Source organism: Patagioenas fasciata, chromosome 2, assembly GCF_037038585.1.
Source record: "Patagioenas fasciata isolate bPatFas1 chromosome 2, bPatFas1.hap1, whole genome shotgun sequence".
Classification (NCBI taxonomy): Eukaryota; Metazoa; Chordata; class Aves; order Columbiformes; family Columbidae; genus Patagioenas; species Patagioenas fasciata.
Genome location: NC_092521.1, coordinates 114,882,976 through 114,905,778, shown reverse-complemented (window position 1 = coordinate 114,905,778; position 22,803 = coordinate 114,882,976). Strand labels below are relative to the sequence as shown.

General features: G+C 42.8%; 2 long non-coding RNA genes across 3 annotated transcripts in view; both read right to left on the bottom strand.

Moving 5' to 3' along the window:
- Nucleotides 1–2,672: 2,672 nt before the first annotated feature.
- Nucleotides 2,673–22,803, bottom strand: part of LOC139827245 (uncharacterized) — an 86,699-nt gene continuing 66,568 nt past the window's right edge. For both annotated transcript variants that reach the window (XR_011737678.1, XR_011737677.1), the window contains exon 5: nt 2,673–4,701. This is a non-coding gene — a long non-coding RNA (uncharacterized lncRNA). The remainder of the gene's footprint in view (nt 4,702–22,803) is intronic.
- On the bottom strand, nt 8,559–20,978 carry LOC139827246 (uncharacterized). The gene is made up of 2 exons (XR_011737679.1): nt 20,582–20,978; nt 8,559–9,704 (listed from the first exon to the last, which is right to left on the bottom strand). It is a non-coding gene; the product is annotated as an uncharacterized lncRNA (long non-coding RNA).

Sequence of the window (22,803 nt, the reverse complement as noted above, 5' to 3'; positions counted from 1 at the left end):
AGGTCTCAGTTTTGACTGCGCTGTTTAGTGCTCTTCTCATTTGAAAACCAAACTGCTTTGGTGCAGTTGGAAATAGGCTCTAATTTTCACAAGAATTTGAAATCAAAAGGAATTAGACACTCCTAACGGCATGGCCATAGAAGCCTTATATTATCCAGTTCAGCAATCTTTGGCCTCACCTTTACACTCCACATACTAATTTAAAGGTGTAAAATAAGTTAAGCATCTGCCACGACTGCTAACCATGCTGCTTACCTCTTGGCAATGATGTAGGAAGTTGGAGGGTAAACTATCATGTTTGGCTCACCAAGCAGCTGCACATTCTGCAGGGGCTTCTTTCAGCCAAGAAGCAACACAGCTGGTGCATCCCTTTCCAGTACAACCTCAGTGGCTTATCCAGGAGGATTTAATCAGTTGAACATGGGCTGTCACAGATCTCCTTCCCACAACCTCTCTGGGCAACCTGTTCCAGTGTTTCACCAACCTCATAGTAAAAAAATTTCTTCCTTCTATTTAGTCTGAATCTACCTTCTTTTAATTTAAAACCATTAACCCTTGTCCTATCACTACAGGCCCTGCTGAAAAGTCTGTCCCCATCTTTCTTATAGGCCCCTTTGAAGTGCTGAAAGGCCACAATAAAGTCTCTCTGGAGCCTTCTCCAGGCTGAACAACCCCAACTCTCTCAGGAGAGGTGTTCCAGCCCCCTGATTATCTTCATGGTCCTTCTCTGGACCATCTCCAACAGCTCCATGTCTTTCTTGTGTTGAAAGCTTCAGAACTGGATGCAGGACTCCAGGTGGGGTCTCACCAGAGCAGAGCAGAGGGGCAGAATCACCTCCCTCGACCTGCTGGCCACGCTCCTTTTGATGCAGTTGGCTTTCTGGGCTGCAAGAACACATTGCTGGCTCATGTCCATCTCTTCATCCACTAGTACCCCCAAACCTTTCTCTGCAGAGCCGCTCTTAATCCCTTCATCTCTCAGCCTGTATTGATACTGGGGGTTGCCACAACCCAGGTGCAGGAGTCTGCGCTTGGCCTTGTTGAACCTCATGAGGTTCGCATGGGCCCACTACCCCAGCTTGTCCAGGTCCCTCTGGATGGCATCCTGTCCCTCAGGTGTGTCAGCTGCTCCACTCAGCTTGGTGTCATGCGCAAACTTGCTGAGGGTGCACTTGATCCCACTGTCTGTGTCATTGATGAAGATATTAAACTGTAGTGGTCCCAGTATGAACCCCCGAGGGACACCACTTGTCACTGGTGTCCATCCAGACACTGCGCCATTGACCACTGCTCTTTGGGTGCAACCACCCAGCCAATTCCTTATCAAACAAACAATCCATCAATCAAATCCATACCTCTTCAATTTAGAGAGAAGGATGTTGTGGGGACCATGTCAAAGGCCTTACAGAAGTCCAGATAGACAACATCCATAGCACTTCCCTTGTCCACTGATGTAGTCATGCCATCACAGAAAGCCACTAGGTTGATCTGTGTTTCCCATAGCACATTCAGGAGTTCACAGATGTGCTGAGACAGGCAAGTGCAAAAGGTATCTTATGAAGTGGGACTATAGAGAGGCCATACAGGACAACAGGAGAACTATGAATGTTGCATGACATGTGACAGGGTCCAGTGGCTGGGAATCAGTTAACCAGTTTCTCCTGAGGACCCCAGGGTGAAACAACTGCCCAGTTGGTATGTGTATCACCATTGCACACACAACAGGCTTGCTAGGCACCCAGGGCACTCACTTTCCTCCTACAGAGCACATGGTACATCACTAGAATATCCTGACTGCCTGTTGTCTTTCTTATGTGACATTTCCCAAAGTGCTCATCTTGAACTGAACATGCTATGAAGAACTTCTGTAGGTGTTCTTGTACATATATTGGCAGTTTAATCTCTGGCAATCAGAAGCAAGCAAATGCTACCCAAACATTGGTAATACAGGGCAGCACAGACCACATTGTTCGTGTTTCTTGTATATTTTTTTGTTTGGAAGGCATGTTTTTCTTTCCAGTAGATCTTAACATTTCAAGCAAGTATAAAACGTCATGTTTGTGAATATCTAAATCATAACGATTTTGTCATTGCAATCATTCCTTGGTGTATTAGCAGCATAGTGACAATGGACAGCATAATAAACCAGCCTGCGACGGGACCTCACTTCTGGCATTCATACGATTGTGATCAGGCTCTGGCTGCTGGTAGGTTCAGCACGGAGTGGTTATTTTGTACACCCCTCCCCAGCCCCCTAGTTAATATGAATGGGCATGTGAAGATTAGCTCCTGTCTAAAACACAGTAACTACTGAAAGCAGCTAGACAGTATTTCTCTGCAAGAGATACTACTAGTTAAGCGGTGTTAGCTCGGAAGACCAAGCTTCCTTTGAAAAGATGCTCAGCTACTATCAGCAGTAGATTTGGGTCTTCCCTCCTGAATGGCAGTCTCCATTTCTAATCCCTCAAACAACAATGATGTTCTTGCTTTGATTTCTCATTAGTGAAAGGCTATAGGAGGAATACAAGATTAATGACTGCAGCACAGCCTTACTCAGTACCTACAGCAACAGCAGCTGTTACCTCATACAAAACAATATTTTTCTCCTGGGTACTCATTCTACCTACATCAGAAAAAGAGATGAGGACATTTACAGTTTCCCAAATTCCTTATCTTTATTTTTAGACATTCTTAGTGAATGCCTAAAGCACCACTGCTAGGCATGAAACAGAGAGAGAAAAGAAACAACAACAACAACAACAACAACAAACAACCCTCCACAAAGCTTAAAGATGCACTACGGACAGATTTAAAGAAACAGCAAGGGTGTATGGCAATAGGCCATCTCTTCCAAAACCAGCTTGACTCCTATCCAGACATATGCTTCACAAAGAGCAAAACTGCCAAACAGTTATTGACACTAGAGGTATTATTTAAAAAAAAATTATTTTCATTTAAAAAGATGAATATCTGCAGCTGAAGAGAACCTGACTGTTAACAGGAACTTTAATGCACCGTCCATGCAGAAACAGCCATTTGCCAGTACTGCAGAGATCAGACATGACAAAAAATAGCTTGACTCATCCAGACGGTAATTCAAAGCAGCAAAATATATCAAATCCTACCCAAAACCCCATCATGCATTTTCCACGTGGAAAGTAGACGACTCCCACAGAGAATATCTTGTTGTCCAAAGCGCTTCTGAAGTTGCCCTAGAAAAATCTCTCTTCCACCAAGTCACACAATATTAATGGACACATTGCTACTTATCACACATGTACATAATTTTGTAAAGCTTTGCACATTTATGTTGTTGCTAGGGATACAATTGAGCGAGGACTTGACCTGAGGAATGACTGAGCAATCTCAGTATATGCAATGAACGCAGCAAAGGGCTGGGGGTGCCCAGTACCTCTTATGAGCAAGCCTGTGCTGTACACAGTCACCCTACATCCTGCAAAGCATGCATCTGATTTACAGCAATGGCTTGCGTGCAAACTGATTTGGGCAAGGTTTGTTCCAATGGTGGAGTGAGGGCAGTGCCTGGTTCAGACTTCACTGAAGACTTAATTCTGTTCCAGTATCACTGGTCTCATTTTATGATCTTGGGTGAAGCACTGGGCTGACTCTAAATCTGTGGATGTAACTCTGACTATTATCCATCACTCGGTATCCAGAAGAGATAAGAACAACTCACCCACTCTTCAGTGGCCTGATGTCTCTAGCAGTTAACAGGCTGACTACTAACTGGAAAGGAAGGACAGTGCTGACCGGCAAGGAAGGACTGTGCATTTCTGAAGCAAGAGGATCTCTCACATCATAAACACAAAGTTGGGAATTTCATCTTACCAGAGGATACAGCTCCTTTTTCTTTTAAATTAGAGACGGGTGAAATAGGTTGGACAAAATAAAACTTGATCCAGATTTCCTCTGAAGCCTTGAGATGGCCTTAGCAGAAAATTAGATATAATGGACATGTTAAAAGAACTAGATCTCATTTGAAAACATCAAAGAAACAGAAACACCACAGGCCACATTTTAGAAACTGGCTGCCTGAACAGTGAAAGGAGAACAGTGCAAGCACCACCTCATATACCAAATATGCACTGATGTGTGCGAAAAAGGATACTCACGTACTCTACCACCATTTCTCCTCAGGCAGTTGTCCATTCCCTTACAAAATCCTGGTCTTGTACAGACAGAAATTAATGAAATCCATTTGTAAGAACATTTTGGTTATCTAATTTTGAAAACATATCTCCAAACGATACACACTGCCCAAAGAGGACTGGTGTGCTCTACCAACATGCAGAGCTGTTGCCAATGTTGGTATTCAGGCTGGTTCAAATTTCCATACAAAGCTTGAATTTAAGTACATTCATTTCTGACAGCCCAAATGGAAACACTGACTTTTGTAGGGCAGTTTTTCAGTACTCTCTTTTTCAAAACAGCTCTTCAGGATGCCTCCTGCTAGACCTCTCCCAGAGTCACTGTAGGTGGTTTTGGAAAGGTAGAGCATATTCCTCCACCAAGTATTTTCCCTCTACCTTTCGTGAAGGGATCCATGGTCCTTCTTACAATGCTTCCTGGCAGAAGGAGTGTCGCACTGAAGTTTCCAGGTATCACACAGCACGACTGAATTAAATCTCTTGGAAAAAAGTTTAGTCTCACAGCAGCAGGTCTAGGCTACAGCTGTGTCCACTGCAAGAACAGAAGAGAGATATAAAAATTATTTAGTGCATCTTTCTACCCTGTTATCTTTCCACCATCCTCAGCTGCCTCAGTATGAGGATAAATGTGCTCCAGGGAGTCCAAGATGGGCTGGCTGATGCCCACAGGCCCAGACATCCCAGCCCACAGCCCTTGCAGGGCCCCTTGGGATTTGCTGCCAGCCCTGGGCACATAGCAAGGGAAAATGGGTTGGGAGGATGGGTGTGAAGCTGGCTGAGCAGCCCAGAGGCTCCAGCCCAAGATTTTGCCAGTCAGCTTTATTACAAACATTTGTGGCGTCCCAACAAGAACACTTCAAAATGCTAGAGCTCACACCGCAGGCAACAACTGCAGAGCACAGTGCTTATTTATTTATTTATTGTTATTTATTAACTGAAAATGAATCTGTTTCTACACTTTTTAAGTGGGGAGTGTGTGTGGGGGGGTGTGTTATAGAAAACTAGTCCTTGCTCCGTGCAGTGGAAGGAGCTATTTTTCCGTCAGGAGAAGAAAGGAGCGCACTGACCAGGGGCACTGCACAGCAACGGCACCAGCTCCTGCAGGCTGTGTCCCTCGCAGGCTGACTGACCTTTTTCAAAACCCGTGGGTCACTTTTAGTGCTCAAGAAAGTGACAAGCAAGTAGCACAGATGTGTTCTCCAAGCTTCCCTGTGCAGCTCTGCCAGCACAGAGCATCTTAGCCATGTCCTGCAATAACCTTGTTATCCCAAGTCCTTGGGAAGGGACTTTTGTAATTTTCCCATGATTTGATTTCTTGTATAGACTTTTCTGCAGCCTGCCTCACCAAAGCACAGCCAGAGTCCGTAACCATTGAGCCTTTACTTCTCTCCATGGTGTCTGACAAACTGAGCGGTGGCATTATTTCAATTTTTCACATGCAGAGAGAGGCTCCAGCATGAGCTCCAGGGTCACCCCAGGGGCCTGGACAAAACTGGGAAGCAGTGGGCTCTGGGTGCAGGTGAGAGGATCCTGGCGCTGTCTCAGGATGCGTGAAGGTTGACCTGGAGCTGCAAGGACCAGGGCTTCACAAAAGCCATGGGGGTGAAAGCCAGCATATCCCAAACCCTGACAAGCAGAAGGGAAGGCAGCTCCCTTGGTTGATTCATTTGCAAATCCTATGGACTTGAAGTGTCCGAAAGGTTGGCGCTCTGTAGAGGGAATATCTGGCAATAGCAGCTTTCAGCAGGAGTGACACCTGATTGAACCATGATGTCTCAGAAGAACTACACATCTCCAAAATTCTGAGGTTCTGCTCTTCTGTTTGCTAGGCACGAGGAAAATTTTCCACATTTGTCAAATTTCTGTTCTCTTTGAATTATTGCAGTTTTGAAATGCAGCAGTATCATCCATGAACATTCAGAAGAAAAGCTAAAAATACATTTAAGAAAATAACCCAAGTATTGGGGGTGTGTGCGTCTCTAAGAACCAAGGCTCCAACCCTGATCTAAACCAGACTGTTTCTCTCCTCTCCCCCACCCCCCTCTTATTTAAAGAGAACTGGAAGGGAAAAGACTCCATCAGTCTCTGAGTCTGTAAACCTTTCCCCTCCCTAATATCCGAGACAAGACTTAAAGAAGAACCAGTCTGGAACAGAACATGAAAAACCTTCTGAAAAATGACCAGAGGCCTAATGCTGTCACTGTCCCATGTTTATTTTTCTTTCTTTGATGTCTGATGTCAAAGAGAAAATAATGTCATCTGCTGGAAACTCAAACATGTTTGCATTTTGAGGTAATTAGAATTAATGTTGGAGGGCAAAACTAACACTGAGCCACTCCAGTCTTTCCCATGTGAGGAAAACATTCCGTAATGACTTACATTTAATCTGGGAGCTGGCAGGCGGTCAGGAGCAGCCCCGATTCAGGCAAAAGGGTAATATTTCAAAAACTTTTTCTTTGAAAAATAATAGATAAAATATAAAATAAAATAAAATAATAAAATAAAATAAAATAAAATAAAATAAATAAAATAAAAAAAAAAAAAATAAAATAAAATAAAATTACCTATCCATATATGCTCTGGTTTATAAATGCTGGAAGCCCGACTGTGCTTCTCCAATTCCAGAAGGGTGTAACTCTGCTGAAAATCAATGGCTGACAAGGGTGTAAATCACGGAGTAATGGCAGTCCTGGTTTAAGACCACCACTGCTTCCTAAGTACTCAGCACCCACAATTGCAGTCAGATTTTCTAAAGAAGTCAAGCCCTCATTCACATCCAAACAAGGGCCAGATTTTTGTAAGTGCTTAGCACGCAGTCTCTCCCCATTGTGACATTAATGGCAACACGCTGAGCTCTTTCGGAAAATTGGTCATACATGTTTGTTTTGGACCAAATCTTGTCACTCTTATACATGTTGAGTAGCATCTTACTCAGTGAAGAATCCTACTTAAGCAGTGCCTCTCTGTGTGAGTGTTGCTGCACAAGGACTGTCTCTTTTAAGTCAAATGCCAGCCATGTTGCTCAATGCCCTGCTGGAAAAGTCTCAGATACTATGGTTTTTAACAAGCTATGAAAACCTGACCTGAATCAAACCCAACTGAGTAGGTATGGGTTAAATCTTGGCTCATGAGAAACTGGGTGTGGTTCTCACAGGGCAAAGAGAAAAAAAAAGGTTATTTCTGGACTGAGGACTCTCATTTGAGTTACTCAGGCATCTTCAGGGGTTAAAAATAGAAAAGCAACCTTTTCCAGTTCAAATAAAATGAATGGCTATGCTTATCTGTGTGGGTAATTAAAAGCAGCTGAACTTCAAGAGCTGAGACCTTCCATACAGCTAGTCCTCACTGAGGAGTAGCTTCTTAGCAACACTTGACATATCAGAAAAAATAATATTAGTAAGGATTGTTCTGTAGTAAGAGTAATGTGGATTGTAGCTACATTCAAATACAAGTTATTGCTGATAGAACTATGGAACAGATTAAAACATTCAAAAAGCAAAAGAAAAATGCTTCTCCTTCTACATGGGTCAACTGTAACTCTCCTGACCTCAAATGTAGTTAAGAGCAGAACAAATGCTGTATTTTCCCTTCTGCAACTCTGCGGAGGTGTGTGCCCTGGCCCTTGCCATCGCACGGCTGCTGTGGCAACCCAAGTGACTTGCAAGTATGGCTAATGCACTCACATGATGTGCCTTGCACTGCAATTCCACCACATCAGTTCCCAAAGACCCATGGGAACTTCACTGGCTGAACTATGATTTTCCCCTTGTCATGCACTGTCAATGAGTTTCTCTTTTTTCTGACTTTTCTCACAGGTCATGTGGTCCAGCAGATTCACATGAAAGAGAAGTGACGCAGGGACGTTTACGTTGGCTGTTCTGAGTCTGGCTCGGCCAATTTGGGCAGAATGACTGCACCTGCAAAGAGGAAATGTTGAGTGGCAGGGGAGTCACTCTCACAGTGCGTCAGGCTCTGCTGCCTGTGGTCACATCACATCTCTCCTCAAACTTCTCCTCTGCACAGCCAAAGGCTCGGTCTTACACTAGGGCAGTTCGGTGGAGTTACTCTTGCTCTGTACCATTGAGAGTTGTTGTGGAGATAGGTGGGTATCACAGGCTGTCATCCTGCAGGCTGCATTTCCAGCTCCTCCACCATGCTGCCGAGTCACATCCTTCTATAGACTTCTCTTCGACAGCCAGCTCGCAATTGGAAAGGCAGCAGAGCAGCTGAAAGAACCAGCAAGGTCTTTCTGCATGAAGGACAACATTTAAAAGGCGATTTTTCTTCATGTTTCATCAAAGCAGCCTATAAGAAAATGAAATCTCAAACTTTGACTATTATCCAAATCATCAGTCTTTTTAAGCCTGCAAAGCTGAAAGTAGATACCACTTATATTTGCAACATGTTTTCTTTATTTAGCCATGGTCAAAAAAAGTGAAACAATAGCATACTGTACTTTTTGAATTTACATTGGCCCATACTGACAACTCCAAAGACAATTTCCCTAATCTGCAACTGCCTCCCAGGCCTGGACTTAACCAGGCTACTTCCTATGTTGACAAGACAAAGGCATCTCTAACAACTGTAGAAGGCATATTCCTATGAATGTCAAGGCCTTACAAATTCCTGGGCCCTGAGTGCTGCTTACACATCAGATGTGCTGCAGCCACTGCCAAGCAGGAGACTAGAAGAGGAGGAGGGCCATGGAGGGAGTTTCTTGCTGTTTTCTTCAGCCCTGGCCTTTGCTGATGCTTCCCATATTCCTTACGCTGTTCACCTTCCCTCATTTTTCTCTCTGTCCTTCCAAACACAGGGTTGCTCACCAGGGGCAAGTGACCTGCTGCTCAAAATCAATTTATGCAGCTAAGGCAAGGACCAAGTGCTGATCAGTAGCTGAGGAGGAATTGTGTATACATGTTAAAACAAGCTGAGATGTCTTCTCTTAGAGCGTTTGCTCATTGACTCCAGCCACCCATTCTCAGGAAAAGCTGATGGCTAGTGGTGGGAAACAGGTTGTCAGGAGGCAAGTGCTCACACAGAAGAAAGGTAGCAGAGCTCCAAATCTCTAAGTCTTTTTTATCACCAAATAAATATTTTTCTCTGTTTTCTTATTTTCTAAGAACAGTGCTGTTATTACAGCCTGCCTGCTGCTCAGTGCTCCTCTCTCCCTAGCCTGTTACCTCCCGATCTTCTTCATTGCTTCTCTCCTTTGTTTCCTTTCTTCCATTCCTTGTTCTTTTGCCTCCTCTGGCTCCATTTCATTGACAGCAGCAAGGGCACAGTGAGATTAACCAGGTTTGGAAAGTTTGCCTTTGCTGTGCACACATGCTCTGTTTTCTTCCCTTCACTCCCAGCGAAGAGAATGTGTCCAAAATTGCTGTGAAGCTCCTCAGTGAAGAGCTGGCATAAAGCTCCCCCAGCAGAGCAGTGCCATGCCTTTGTCTTGCACAGGAACCCGCACACAGATTACAAGAAACAGAATGGTGACTGTAAATAAGAATAAAAGATGTCTCTCCACACAATTTGCCAGCACTTCTGTTAAAGAAAAAAAAATAAAAAAGATATCACACAAATCAGAAGTCTTTCATTGCTTAATGTAGATATATTGTACACAAAACTTGTTTCACTTCATTTGGTGTGAAGCTGCAGTAAGTCCATTAAAAATGAAGGAGTTGCATCTGCTTAGAACTGGCACAAGCCAGACCACAATCAGACCCATTACATCTATTGCTATAACATCATCACCTTCCATATGGTGCCACAACTAGTCCGTATGCTGAAATGAGTACTGCCTAAAATCTGTTTATCCCCAAAGCTACATTGATCTTAGCCTCTCTTATATCAAGAACCTCTACTCCAACCTGCAAAGACACAGCCATTGTCACAGGGCTGTTTCAAAGTTCCAGTGTGTTATGACGGATTCACCACTCATCCTCACCTAATTCTGAACACAGATACTCAGATTGGGCCCCCTGGCCAAGAGCAGAGCTGAATTTCCTTAGTAGAGTCTATGTGGCCTTGGCCCTTTGTAAAATGTACACTGCACACTGCAAATATGGTCACTCGCTCTACTGCTAATTCACTCCACTGCTACTTCACTCCTCACTTTCCAAGGTTTCCAGCTTCTTCCTCTGATCTATTACAAGCACTCACTGTGTGGACTTTCCTAGTGTTGGTTAATAACAGCTATATCTAATTACATAGAAAATATATCTGTGCCAGTATTCCATCTATCATTTCACACTTCTTTTGGATGAGTACTCTAGTATCCCATTACCTCACTGAATATGAGTTTTTTTCCAAGTTCCTCCAACCCAAGAGTCTTCAGCCCTCATTATTCCTTACATCCCTGCAAGTGTTGGAAACAGGAATCTTTGAACAACAAAGGACCAACACACAAATGTATTTATCTGCTCCAAAATCCTCTTTCACTGGCATTCAACTTTTATACAAGCAGCATTTATCATTGTGGACTTAACCTCTTGTCCTCTCCTACCTTTATGTACTGTCCTGGCCCAGTTCATTTCTCATTTAAACCTCACCTTCCCTGGGTGAAGTGGTTTGTTTGTTTGTTACTCTTGTAAAATGAGCTGCAGCAGATTTCTCTTTAACCACACATCATAACTAACATTTTATTTCTCCTTCACTTTACTTTCCAAATGAGGTTGTCTCACCTGATTTTCACGTTAAATCTCTGATCAAAGAGAGAGAGGGATTGGCTGCTGTTTTCCTTGCACTTTTTGCCCCATTGGAATTTCCTCATATTTAGTTTAGTCAAGTTCTCCACTTCTAAAATACCAAATCTAAGTTTCCAGTGATCAATACTATCCAGTGGAGCGCCTATGCTCATCCTCTGTATTAACTCCTGCTTTTTCTTAGGGGTAATCTGAACTTCCCCCAAGCTACGCATCAAAACGAGTGGCTTTAAATAGCAGTTGTCTGTGGTATTAATCAAGTTTCTTCTTAAAACCATCCCAGATGTGCCACTCAACCAGCTTATACTGGTTTCTGTAAGAACACCCACTGTTATTATTGTACCAACAGATTTTGCAACTTCCTTAATTTCTTTTAACACATGAAGGTCTTGAGCTGAGATCTTTTGCAGCAATGAGGGTGTGCTAACAGCAGAGGGTTGCATAAATCTGTGCAGCAGTCCAGTGGACCGTGAGGGTGTAGGTATAGTGTGGATGAGGGGAGGGTTACTTTAAATAGCTTGCAAGCTCTGTAACGTTGCTGACCATTTTCTTCAGTCTGGAAGCTATTGGAAACTGGACAGAGGAGCGAGGATGTAAGTTTGGCCTTACACAGCGACATAGGCACGTGAGCACAGATTGCATGAACCCAGTTGCATCTGCCTGATCCCTTTTTTTCATTGTTTGGGGGACAGGGAGTGTGTTAGGAAAAAACAGATGGACAGGGATCCACAGCAACTCTGTACTAAAGTGGTACAGAAAAACGGTGTTTGGTAGAAGATGAGGATCCCATAAAAGAGCTCCCCATCTGGGCCTGGGACACTTAGGACATTCTGAGCATTTTTCTTTCCACTACCCTTAGGCAGTGGGAAATTACTACTTCTTGTGTGAGTGGAGAGAAAACAACCAAGCAGTCTCCATTTTAGCGTGCAGGAGATAGGCGCATTGCCTTGGCAAAGTGATGCCTTTTATTTGTATATATATCCATCCTGGCAATGCTTTGGGAATGCACTGTGTACTCGGTTTCCAGCCCGCATGGTCCAGGGGCCACTAGGGCAGTATTTCTCTCTGTTACAAGTCCCCACATTTATCTTGTGAACTCCTTGATGAAAGCAGTCACCAAACTATTCTCCATAGGATGACCTGATGCTCTCTGGATGTGAAAGTCTAGTGACATATTATCATGCATTCTGGGTCTACTTTTTATTGGATTTGCCACACTGAACATTTGAGATGAACACACTAATATCAAAATGGTAAAAGCAAAGTCTGAGGAAGGCCCAGTGAAGTGATAGCATATGTAGCTGAAAAGTATTTGTACTGCGGGCTTTTTTCAGTCATATCCCTAATACTAATGTCAAACTCAGCTCTACGCCATTAGAAAAATCCAATAAGAGTTTCTCAGGCTATGGAAATATTTTTGTAGAGACTTACATTTTACTTGGGAACTGGCTATCTGTTACAACCAGCAATTCAAGTCAAAGTAATGGAGTAATATTTCAAAACTGATTAGAGCAAAACAAATAATCACATGAATGGTACTATTTTGCAAAACATGCGATCTTCAGTAATTTGTGGGTTTGGTCCCTGGTGCTAAAATTGTGCTGCCTTTAATCAAGCTAATTATGCAAAACTCTCTGAAGGTCACAAAAGGTTCAGGTGGAGGCTTTTTGATGCTGAAATGCAGGCCAAACACCCATAGTACATTGTTCTGATTAGAAATGAAGCCCTGGTTTCTTCAGACTCTGTACTGTGTTTGAAATTGCAGTGTGAAATACCAGCATTTATACCTTGCCTATCCTCAGACTGCTTTGCACACCTCTGCAAAAATCAAATTACACCCTCCCACTCTCTAATGTGGATATAGAAATGAACCTTCTCTTTCCATCACCATGCCCTCTAAAAACATTACATTATACTTACAGCATTTATTTATTTTTGGCAGCCAGCCAGAAAATAAATATAATCTTCTTTCAAAAATACCCCTCCCTGTGAATTGGATTATGTTGTAATCCATTCTGGATCCACCCCAGGCCTGTTTGCCTTCTGGGGTAGAACGACAACACTTTGGATGGTCTGCAGGGCCAGGCGGACAGGGTGGACCACCAGGAGACTATGATACAGCCCAGGTTTCTCTCCCACTTCTTAATTTTACAACCACAAGGAAAAAAACCTGTACACAGAGTAGGCTTTGTCCATCTGCGGAACACACGCTCTCCCACGTTGCTGCTGCTCATGAGGTCATGGCGTGGGACACTGCGAAATGGTTGGCAATGCTGGCAAAGCCGTGATGTCAGCCTTGCGTGGTGCAACCAGTGTGGGGTGGGTGCGGAGTGATTTGGGGGCATTTCTACCCCACTGGCACCACTCGGGGCTGCCAGGCGTAGGCAGTCAGTGCCATGCCCCACTTCCATGGGGCAGTGCAGCTGCCAGTGCTCCAGCAAGGGCTTGCTGTGACTTTTCCCCCCGCCAGGGGCCACTGCTTATGCTGTTTTGCTGGCATTTTACATTGCTCTTTCCCTGCAAACCTCCACTCTCCTTTATTCTCTTCTTCCTGAGCGGTCTCTGTGGCCACTCTTCTCCATCTGACTTTGTGGTGAGTTGGGGATTGCTGGTGTTCTGGAAACCCGATCGCTGCATCTCCGGCTGCAGTGTAGGGACCAGAACTCTCTTCAACTTAAATTGAGGGTGACTCGATGACAAACTGAAGGGACTTCAGAGAGGGGAAAAAATGTTCCAAGGCTTAGATGTGGGTTGAAGGAAAATGAAGGGAATGGGCTTTGCACATATCTTGGCTGAATGATATCTAATTGGGGTATGATAATTCCTCATAAGTCTTATGAGGATATAAACACTTTAGAGGCAAAAGGATTGATTAGGACCAGAGAAGGGACTATAAGTGGAATTAATGAGATGAAACTGAGACCAGGAAAATTTATGCTTTAGAGTAACATTTCCTATTAATGAGATCTACTACAATGTGGGGTAGGATTCCGACGACAAGCAATGGAAACCCTGTTGCTTAAGTTATTTCAGAGAAGACTGGACAAAACACTCAAGAACACACTGTAGGGAACAATTCCACAGTGACAGGAGGATGGAAAAGATGATCTAATAGCTCTTTCCATTTCTAATTTATATGGTGACCTTATATTAGAGGTGTGTTGGTGTTTGTTTTTTTGTTTTTTGGTTTTTTTTTGTTTTTTGAGCTGCCAGCCAGTCAGCAGTAAAAGAAACATGCTAAAAAGTTCCTTCTGGTATTCCATAATAGTGTCATACTTCCCTACTTCCCAAGTCCTGTCTATTACACATATACAAAATAGACCTGACGATTTATAGGAGAAACATCATCCTCCATTCATCCTATTATATTTTGCTGAGTTACTGCAGGGTCTCTAAAATGTGGTTATCTTGCATGCCATATGTGCTAAAACATCACAGCACAGCAAATTCAGTCAGATGATTCAATATTAATTTCCTGGCTTTGAGAAGTCGAAAAGTGAAATCTTCTGTGTCATTTGAAAACTATTTCTTTTTCCTATTACCTTTTCTTCACATACACGGGCAGTTCTGTAGAATAACATTTGGAAAATCTTTGTAAATAGAGCCTTATTAGGAGAAAGGCAGATGCAGGCATTATTCAGTAAAAAGAGGGGGAAAACGTCTCTTTGTACTACAAAAGGTACCATAAGAGAATGTGAATTCTTGCTGAAGACACATTTACATCTGTACCACTGACTTTGCAATATATGCCATTCCATATTGCAGGAGCTCTATTTTTTATCACTTTACATCATATACATGTGTGACACACTTTCATTTCAACGAGAGAGGACAATAAAGGTTCCTTTAATGTTTAACCTAATAATCTGGGCTGTGAAGTGATAGCACAGATTGCCTGGGAAGGTAGAGGATAGAAGTTGAGTTGCTTGCTAGAAATGGTGTAGATCAAGCCCATTCTGCTTTAGATGAGGATAGATTAGATGCCTGCTTGAGTTGCTTTTCAGTCACAGTTTCTGTTTTTCACAGAATCTTCCATCAGTCTCTCTGCAGAATTTCCAGACATGCCAAAATATGTGTAGATGCATATAGGTCAGCTAAATCCAAACACCGGTAGAGTCTTAGACCTTAGGTCAAAATAAATTGTAGAGTTTATCTTGTCCAGCATTTCTGAGCATTTTCCAAGCCATGATCTCATATTACTACAGAACAGAACAACGGGCCCTTTTCTCTCTTCTTGCTTCTAAAGGCAGGGCAGTTGAAATCCTGTCAGAGGTCCCAGGACCTGAGGAGTGAGAATAGAGGCTGTAGCTCAGCCCCTCAATAGAACGGTACACATCAGCTCCCAGTGCAGAGGGGAGCACAGCTGCGTGACTATCTGACGGTGTGCAGACAGCAATGTGCACAGATGGGACACAAGGCGTGCAAAGAGAATGACCCAAGGTCTGCTGTCTGCCACTCAGCTGGTAGAAGGTGACTGATTTTCACAGACTCATACCAATGTATACTAAAACTGTACAGACAGTCATGCTACCATACACCACAGCTGATGCTGACTTCATTAAAGCTCTCTGGTCAACGAAAGCAATTGTACGTTGTTAGTGGTTGGACAGGAAGACAGGAAAGGATTTGATTCAGTGCTAGCTGTGCTACTGACTCATGGCTTACCCTCCAAGCAAGTCATTTGACCTTTCTGTAGTTAAGTCAATCTGGCTGGAAAATTGTGCGGGAAGAAGGGAAAAGCACTACTCTTACTGAAAACCACAGACAGAATCTGAGCTGAGTTTTCCTAGGGTAAAAAAAGAGAGAGGCAATATCAGAACGTGAGTCAGGATCAGAACCTCCCTGGCCTTTTCCACTCAGGACGTCTGGTAGTATCATCATTATCATAGCAGAAAATCATTTACTTAAAGGCTTACTTCTAGCTCACAAACCAAAAGGAAATACTTGGTGCCTGTGCCAGGTACACTCAGCTCCTGAATAGATTGAAGGACTATCTGAACGGATTTAATAACTTTGGACTTCTCTACATGGATCATATTTAAAGGGTATAAATAACCAGAGCAAAGACTGGAACAGAGATGGATTTATATTACTAATATTTTTTTAAAAAATTTTCTGATGGGAAAATGGAAAAATGTAGGGACTTAAAAATACCTTTTTTTCCTTGTGTTATGCTTTCTGTCAGATTTTGTACTATAGAGACCAAAAGAACATTTTTTGGCACAATACCAAGCTAAATACAATGTGGTGTAAGTTCCTAATAATGGAAAGAAAGTTGTGGTGGGAAAGTGTCTAGAGCAGATTTTGTAGACAGAAGGTCCCCGAATTGGCTGCAAAACCAATTTCTTTTTCAGAATGTCTTCCTCATTTTGAAAATATAAATAGCTCTAATTAAATGCCCCAACCTTTTTCTTTTAGTATGAGTAGGAAGTGGAGTTGTAAAAGATTGATTTTGGCCAGTACTGCCATAAAGTGGTGAAAACAATAATGACCTGTAAGGGAAACTGAAATTCAATGGGGGATGGATTTGTGGTTCTGGATATCTTGAAAATACCTCTATTTTTTGTGAGAAACCTCTACTAGACCAATGAAACCAGACCCCCTTTGGATTTCAGGAACATTTGAACTAGAGCAAAAGGCCCTCACTTGGACAGATTACTCAGGCTCAGAACTACCGTATGATGGCACTATTGAGGACACATCCACCCATACAGCACCACTCCATGTACTTCTGGGTCTCGAGGGGATAATTGAATCAAAACCCAAAAGTGCTCTGTAGTGAGGGAATCACTTGCAACATGCTGAAGGTGCTTTGGGCTGTTGGATTCAGGCACTGTGAATTTTCAGTTCTGAGCTGGCCCTTAATGGAAACAGAGTCTCCTTGCAGTTTGATATCAGGTGAAATATTGAGGTGCTTTGATCTGATAGTAGAAATACCACTAGAAGCGTGGCTTCAGTATTGTAGCCATCATGATGTTGAACTGCCAGTCATTTATCAGGGAGTCTACAAAAGATCTGCCTCATGAAAAGAATGGTTATATATTTTCACGCATCCAAATGTTTCACTTAGGTCTTCTGAACTTATTTGTAGAAATGTCAAGAAGCATCTAGCTTTTTCTCAGTCTAGATACAGGGATTATCAGAGCTTTTAGGTTAATAAGACCCAGCAACTAGAATGACAGCATTGCACAATAGTCATCATTAGTGGGGAGGAGCTGGAACATAGAGATGGGTTTTCTCCATCAGAAGGTTTATTGTTAGAAAAAGTGGTACAGATAGGGACATTTTTATGAGTCCCAGGGATACCACTTCTCCATCAGCATCATGAGAAGAAAAGAAGTCTCTCAATTTTATTTGCAATTAGGTGGTAAAACATGATCAAGAGGCTCCTTGTGGGCTCCTCTAAATTCATCACCATCATTGAACTGTTGTGTTAAAAGACATAGAGGACATAACAGACAATAGAGTTCTGGCAACATTTCACACTAAACAAATCTGAATTGAAACTTTAGACTTCTTTGAACTCAGACCTGACCCTGACTTAAGCTGGATTTACATCGAGAAATTACTCTCTTGGCTTATGCACACAAAGTCAGAACTGGACTGCTAGACATGAAATACTGTGAGCTCTGATGCTCTGAAATAGAGCCACACATCTGTATCACCTGGAAAGTTAAAAATATTTGGAAGTAGGGTTAGATAGGAGTTGTCAACATTGTAGACATGCCTCACTTGTTAGAGTTCTGTAGAATTTTGAAAGTTTTGCTTTCAATCTGTGCAGACACTTCATTTTTAAAATTCCCCTCTGTTAACTTTTTGTGCGTAGGAGACAATTATTTCTCAAATGGCTATTTTTTTCTCATATGATGCAGTCTGGAGGGGAATATTTTCTCTTTCTCACATGCTTTTACCTTGTTATTAAATAACTTTGTACATTCAGATCATAGTGATATTGTAACTTCAAGGAATTAACAAATAGGTCATAAAATACAAGTGCAACACGACCACACTACAGGAACAACATTCCTGAAGCAATCTCAAGTTTTCTTATTTCTTTCAACCTCGCTTTTACAGTAATACTGCATAAATCACCTTACATTGCAACAAGCAAAAAAGCAACTGAGCCAAATCCAAAGGGACAGATGCAACAAACAACTTTTCTTTTTCCTGTGTGTTGAGCTGGTCAAACACAAGCCAGCTGCACACTAGAAGCAATGGATCCATGGCAATTATGTGTGAGCTAAATATGCCTTGACTTCTTCATGGTCAGCCAGCTTTAGAATAAAAAGAGCAAATAAATATACCTGCACATGCGAAGATTTAGCTTTGCTTTCATCTTGAAGGCCGAGCATTTAAATGAAGAATTTTCTTTTGGAAGATGAAACAACCAGATTAACTTTCAACTTAACACAGATACTCTAGCATATTTGTGCTTGCTAAAACACAGTGCAGTCATAAGGCCCTAAAATGGCCTGTGGTAGGCCAAATCTGGTGTCAAATTGTGCTCTGTCATCATGCCTCTACACTTCCTATGCGCTAGTGTGGTGGTGGTTACTCTTTTCATCTATGGAGGACTGGAAGAGCTCAGACTGTAAATGGTTTTTGCACTTCCCTGTTTTTCCTGTTCTCCATGTGAAAACATTCCTACCTTTCACCAAGGCAGGATAAGGCAAGTGTTTCTAAGAAGGTTTATTCTCCAATGCTCCCTCATCCTGGAGCTCTTCAAGATCCTTTATAGCCAGAAGCTTCTCTTCTGTTTGAATTTGTGTTCATGCATCAAGCTGTCAGATAATTTTTCTAAGTCATCTTTCCAGAAGTCTGCCTTGACCATGCAAGTCATACTTCAGAACCATAGTGCTCAATATTGTATGCTTATGTAATTAAATAGATAACAGAAAGCTTTTATTCAAAGATCCTGCTCTTATAGTGAGCACAAAAGGGGCCAAGATGTGAAAGAAATGAGAAAACACGGCAGGTAAAGCAGATGGAAGTAGGTTTACTTGAAACTGTGTACCGAATGCAGATGCAACATCCACTAATATGTGAGATTCTAATCCCTAGTATTTGAAATTGTTCTTACAAATATCTTGGGATAGCTAGAAAAAAACCACCAATGTCTCTTGACGAAATCACGAGTGAAACTTGCCATTTTCTAAACCACGTCACAATACAACATGACGGAGGGTCCATCTTTCAGATTAGAAGGCCAGTTTGCACAAGCAGTGTCACATGGCATAGGTGTGGTGACAGTCTGGCATCTCACTGTTTGCCAGAACTACAGTGCAATGCTGCTGCTGGCTGAAACTGCAGTGGGGAAGTTCCTAGTTTCTCTTCTCTGGAATAAAGCACCCATTTATTGCTAGCTGATTCATGCTGTAACTAATCCAGCATTTAACATAGTCTTTGTTGTTGCACGAGCCACTTTAATTTGAGAATTTCACATTTGGAAAGTAAGAAGGAAATTATTTTGTGGCAGGTTTTCTTTTTTTTCTTTCTTTTATAATCATTTGAAAACTGCTGCCAGGTCTGGAACGTGGGAAGTATTCCCACATGTGAGGGTATGATATGGTGGAGGACAAAACAACACGCTCTGGAGCTTAATATACTTTTGTGTTTTCGAGACACTGACCTGAGCCGTGCTCTCTCTGACACCACCAGTGCCACAGTTAACCTACTGAGCACCTTCCAGGCACGTAAAGGTTTAATAAACAACTGAGAACTCAGCTGCAAAATAAGATTCTACCTTTGTCCCAGTCCTGGTAAAAAAATGTATCCCTCAGCTCAAATGGCACTGTTCTGGGCTACAAGTTTTTACTCTGATATAGGTATAATCAGTAATGGACACTTTGGAATAAATTGCATCAACTGTGTACTTCTAGAAGGTTCACTAAAAACCCCACAACCTTTAAGAATTGTGCGTCACCTCTGTTCCTAAAAATGAAGCTATCCTCTAACATCCCATCATTTGCAGCCTTTCCTCAAATTCTAGAAGTAGTCCCCAAAAATATTGCCTTGGCAAAAAGGAACAATCAGATTAAATTCTGACAGAGTAGGGAAGTAGTTTCCTGCGTGACCCTCAGGGCCAGGCATGGGCAGAATAGAAAGGGGAGATTCCTGCTTTTCTACACAACCCTGTAACTATACTTGGAAGGTCCCAAAAAATTAGACTGGAAAGTTGGGTTGCTTCTAGTCACAATATCACTACAGTGGTATTTTTAGTGACTTTTTTTTTTTTTCCTCAAAAATTCCCCTAAAGAATAAATACCAGAGAACCCTACTGGAGCTTTACAGGTAAACAGAGAAGACACTATTTCCAAAAAGGTTTCCAAAAATGTGTCTGAAACAGCTGTCCGAGTGGCATATCCAAAATACCTGGTGAAATGGTACAGCATAAGCTACTGGTACAGTTGTGGGTTGATCTCACTTATGAATAAGCTCAAACCTGTGCCAACAAAATATTTATCATGCAATGCTATGTCTTTTCCCCCTTCCACTCTGACCAAATTAAATGAAATCAAAATTAATCAGTAAATTACTTTAATCTTGGTAGAGTTTCTCATTAATTTGTGGTTTCTCATTTCCCACATCCCCATCGCTGCATAAAACTTCCCTTTTTACAGACAGTTCACTGTTTACATGATAAACATACTCCCTGCATTACCCTTCTGGACTTGTATTGCTCAAGCGTGAGAGCTTCAGTACATTCCACTTCCTTACCAGCCCCTTGAAACCTCCTTGATGACAGTGCTTGGTGACCACAACAGGCAGTGAGTCCTAATATTGCAGTACAGAGAATTTCCCTCCACCAATGAAGCATAACATTCAGTTTCTCCAGCTGTTCTCCTCATTCCTGGAAACCTGCTGGAAAAAGCCACTGTGGAGGTAAATGGACTGTCATGGCACAGAGGCATCACCCACATCTCAAAAGAACTGACTGAAGAGGATGGGACTCTTGCCTTGAGACTGGCAGCTCCTTCTGTTGCACTGCCAGGATACAAAAACGCTTTAAAGTGTGTATTATCTGGAAGCTCACCAAAGAGGAGGACATTCCTCTGGAGGTTTAGCTGGGACAATTGACTCCCCACGAGCTGCTGGCATGGAGACTGTGCATGCAAGAAAAGGCTTCATGGCCAAGGCTCACCCTTGCCCACTATCCCTGTTTCCCTGTGTTGTTGTGGATCCACAAAATGTCAGCTTGCATCCAACAGGCACAGTCGTTCCCTAAGTGGCAGCCTGCACCCCAAAGCACAGCAAGGAACCCAATCTACCCATTTCTGCCACTGGCACGAGGATGTTCACCAGTGTCAGTGGAGAGCGGGCATATCTGTCTCTTTTCCTTTCTTTCTTAACTATGTAAAACACCTCAGGCAGCAGTGTCAGAAATCCGACTTCCAGCCTAACTGGCATAAGATGCGTCACTTCAGCAATTATGTTTGCTCTGGGATAATATGCTCCAGCAAGTTTTACTATGAGGAATTGCTAGGTATAAACCCTACTGAGGTATAGATTAGCACCAGGAATCTCTCTATCCCATCAGTCCTGCCTATCCAATAAACCTCACCAGCTCATAGGCCTTTTGGCAGTGTTCTTTCAGAATTACCTCTGTGAATTGGCTGACAAGAGCCAGGAGAAAAACACTAAAATCTACCAGTGACTTAGATTATACTTGCCATTTTGCCCCAATATAGGATTCAAGCTATCTACAAAACCAGAGGGTTTTATACTGTATTCACAATTCACCAAGTTAATTTGTATGTTCCTCCCAATTAATTAACTAAACAGTAAGAGCCAGGACCCAATCTCAGCTCCAGGGATACCATCTGTCACAACCTGGCTCAGTCCCATCGTGTAAGGTCACCAGTCTGCTGTGAGTGGGCTCAATCCATGGGGTCCCACCTGCTTCTAACCCAGCCATTTCTGAAGCAAACAGCCTCTCCTTGCAGATCCTGTGGCCCTGGAGCTCCTCCAACCCCTTTCCAGGGAGGTGAAACCTTGCAGGGAGCCAGCTCCCCTCCGTGCTGCCTGAGGCTCATGCAAACTTCTGGGAAACTCATCTGGGGCTTCAGGGGAGCATTTCCACACTTCTAGCTTAACCCCCCCCACCAGGACAACATGATGGGAAAGCAAGGAGCAAACTTTAAGCAGAAGAGTGTCTGAACCACAGACATGGTACTCTAAAAAGGAACCAAAAATCATAGACTTACGAAAAAGGGCAAAGTCCTGAGTCCTGGCTTAGTCACCCCTTCTGTGAATGCAAGGGCTGGGATGAGCCCATTCTTGTTTTCCACACACTATCATGCAGGACTCATCCATATTCAGCTGCTGCCCTTGCAATGTCCCCACCAGGAACCTCTGGCGCTTTTCTCTCCACTTTTCTGTGTACAAGAAAAATGTCCCTGGGAAAGGCCAGCACCTACAAGATGATCAGCATACTTAGTCATAATTTAGCATCATGATGGCTTCTTACAGTTATTGCTTAGAAAGGCCACTGAGCATATTTCTGAGGCAGAGCCAAGCCAGCGAGCTACCTACACGATGTCTAGAAATGTGCCCAGGATGGTACAAAATAAAATCCTACTCTCTGACCCTGATGTGCATTTAGTGCTCTAGAAGAAGGTTCCCTGCTGAGGCACTGCTATGGGGTGTAATGTCACAGAACAGGAATACACTGGAGACAAGGACCCTCTTCCTGGCCGTACAGCAGTGTGCCCACAACGCATTGATTGAAGACTGGCAGGGTGAAGCCCCAGCATTACAGAGTTCAAAGGAAGCTCAAAGGAAGACCTGACTTTTATTTTTTTCCTTCTGGATTCAGAGTTTCAGTCATAGGCTACAAACGATACAAGGGTGTGCCTGCAGATAAATGAGCTTTCTGGATTGCACTCAGGGCACTTAGTGCCTTGTAAGATCAGCATGTGGATCTTCATGCTGGTTTTGAC